Source organism: Merops nubicus, unplaced genomic scaffold (assembly GCF_000691845.1).
Source record: "Merops nubicus isolate BGI_N331 unplaced genomic scaffold, ASM69184v1 scaffold23768, whole genome shotgun sequence".
NCBI lineage: Eukaryota > Metazoa > Chordata > Aves > Coraciiformes > Meropidae > Merops > Merops nubicus.
The window spans coordinates 1162-4206 of record NW_008625420.1 but is presented as its reverse complement, the minus strand read 5'-3'; the positions used below and the strand labels follow the sequence as shown (position 1 = coordinate 4206).

At 48.5% G+C, this 3045-nt stretch overlaps 1 non-coding gene across 1 annotated transcript; it reads right to left on the bottom strand.

The window, feature by feature from the left end:
* Positions 1-252: 252 nt before the first annotated feature.
* On the bottom strand, positions 253-324 carry TRNAP-AGG. The gene has a single exon. It is a non-coding gene; the product is annotated as a tRNA-Pro (tRNA).
* Between the last annotated feature and the right edge of the window lie 2721 nt (positions 325-3045).

Here is a 3045-nt window from a genome sequence, read left to right as displayed (position 1 = left end):
TGGCGCCTAGTCGTAGGCAAAAACGGAGCGTAAGACAAGAGGGGTGACAGCCTGCGTGAGGTTTATGAACGCGGATTACCTCCCTGACTTAAAAAGGAACGCTCCTCATTTTAAGTCCTGTCCGTGCCCCCTCGCTGTGTGTGGGGGACGCCGCTGTCTGCCTGAGGAGTGTAAGCGGAGGACACCGGATCGCATCATTGGCGCACGGCAAGAAGCGGGAGATGGTGGGAAGAGGCGTGAAAAGGAAAATAAGGGCTCGTCCGGGATTTGAACCCGGGACCTCTCGCACCCTAAGCGAGAATCATACCCCTAGACCAACGAGCCGACTTGAGAAGTGGTTTCTCTCCTTTTCTAAAGAAGGCTGAAGGGCTGTGCTGCGGCCCCGACTGCCTCGTGGCTGATGGCCGCGGTTCCGCCCGTCCAGTACCTGACCCGGTACCCGCCCGGCTGTGGGTCTGCCCGCAGGGTAGGCGTCCAAGGTCTGCATCATCGGCTGGGGGAGGAAGGGGGGGGGGGGGTTTTGCTCTCTTCTGCTACAGCCGTAGCTGTGGGCTCATGGTAGAGATCCAGGAGAAGCCCCCAAAAGACAGTGTTGCATAAACGCAATTTGGCGGTCAACAGGCTTCGTGGCAGCTAAGTGTATGCGCACCCGGGCCAGGGTGTCGTCTGACTCCTCGCACCAGTCCGCAGGCAGCAGAGGCTGGAATTTACCCCCTGCCTCAGCCTGGGAGGCTGCAACCGTTGAGGTTTGCCTCTGGTGGTGCCTGCCGGTGAGAAGCAAGTGTGCTGCCCGAACCAATGCCTGCCCAGCAGCAGCGGCAAACTCGCCTGTGTGGCCAGCGTCCCACCAATGAGTGTTCAGGCCTTGCGGGGACCGTTCTTCTGCAACGGCCTTGTTGAGGCAGCTCACACAAGTCTCGTGTGTAGCCTGTCTGGCTCTTCTGCAGTGATCTCTGCTCAGTAGTGAGTACATATGCTGTTCTGCCCCCACTATTGCTCCCCACGTTTCTTCCAGTCATTGTTGTCCCAATCCTGGGTTCTTCACCCTCCTATGCAAAGAACTAAACCACACACAGGGCAAGGCATTTCTTTACTACAGATCTGCACAGAGGTTGGTGATATTCCACAAAGCTAACTCAGCTCTGTGCACAAACTGCAGTTTATATCTACTGTTACATGGTTAACAGCAACCCACCCAAGTTGATACTCACTGGTTAGTAATTAATACTACATTTGGTTTTGGCTAGTTGTGCTTAAATTTGCACGTGTGCTCCTTGAGGGGGTGTGTGTGGGTGAGTCTACTTGGTCCCCAAGTCGGTGGTCCTGATCTGCCCCTACTGCTTTTACCTTTCCCCCAGCTTCACTATCTGGCTGAAGCCAGTTCCTTCTGGCACTCTTCTAATCTTGAGGCCTTTGTTAAAATAGGTTGTTCTTCATTAGTTCCTTCCAACCTTATCTCCCGGGCTTCAGCAGTTGAAGGACAATCATCCTATCTAAGCCAAGTTTCTAAAAGGAATAATTATTTACACTATTTATCATTATTTGGTAGATTTTCCAGACTTTTCAGACTGTGGCAAACCTATCTACCCTTATGTGCCAAATCTGATTAATAAGTGTAGCCATTAACCACAGCAGTCAAGCCACAAAGCCCAACACAAAGAAGGGAAGTTCATGGTTCGTTTCTGATTTAATACTGTACTGCAGCCAAGTGGTGGTGATGTTACTTTCCTACTTTACAGGTGACGATTTTATGCAGACTTGTTTAACTATTGATCTCTTACAACAAACATGATGCTGGTCAGGCTGCAGGCGAGTGCTACCTCTATACAATAACGGTCACTAATGCCTATGTCCTAAGAAGCTAAGGGGGAAGGTGGGAGGGAGAGACAGGAAAAATAATTTGTCATTTATGGACTATTTTATATATCAAGGTTATCAAGAATACTTGTAGCTTGAGTTGTTCCTTAGCATCAGTTAAGCACTGGAATAGTTCATCACTAGCATCCTTTTCCACTATAAGGTTTCCTCAAAATACTTATCCTCACATAGTGGGTGATCCAAGACATTTTTCTTAACTGAAGTATGGAAAATTAATTAGCAAACTCTTGCCATGTAGAAATACTGTGCTGTTGCCAGTGCTGAGCTTTGGAAGAACCACTGCATTTCTATTTAATGAAAGTAAGCATGATGGCATGATCTGCCAGCCACAATTTCTCCCAACTTGCAGATGAAAGAGTAATGTTGCAATAGACACACAATACTTCCTTTTACAAATAGAACCCGAGTTTTTTTTTTCTTTCACTCTGATGTTCTCTTACTGTTTGTAATGGTTTGAAAGCAAACCAGTGAGACACTCCAAGTCAGAAATACAATTTAATGGGGGGAAAAAAAAAAAAAATGCAAAGATACAAAGAAACCCCACAGACAAAGTCAGAATACAACCTGATACTCTGTAGTTAGGGTGGTGGTAGCAGTCCAGATGAAGCAGTGGTCTCGTAGAAAAGATCTGGTAGCTCTTGTCCTCTGGAAACCCAGTGGGTAAGGGCCCCCTGTGCTGTCCTGAACCCCAGTTTATATCCAGGTGGGAGCACTTGGCTCCTCCCCCTGGGCAGAGCATCTCACCATGGGTTGATATCAGTCTATGAGTCATGCAGTGGGTCCTTGATGGTCCCTTAAACAGACATAGCTCCTGGGGGGAGCTCTGTATGAGTCATGGGGCGAGGCATGGATGGGCCCATTAACAGGGAGGAGGACTCCTGCTGGGTGGGAAGGTGTTAACATCTCCCCAGACCTCTTTCCTTATCTGTTATAGCCTGGGATGTGAGGTCTGTCCTGGGCAGCTGCTACCAGTGATTTTGTTAACAGCCCATGAGCACTGACATAGAGAGTATAGAGTACACAGTTTTTGGTTCTACTCACATAATGATACACTGGTCCCAGCCCCTGTAACTATGACACTGTTTCAAAATGAATGTCTTTGGTGGGGTATTTTTTGTAGGAATGCATATCGCTGCACATGAAACAGTGCCTGCAGTTCCTCTAGGA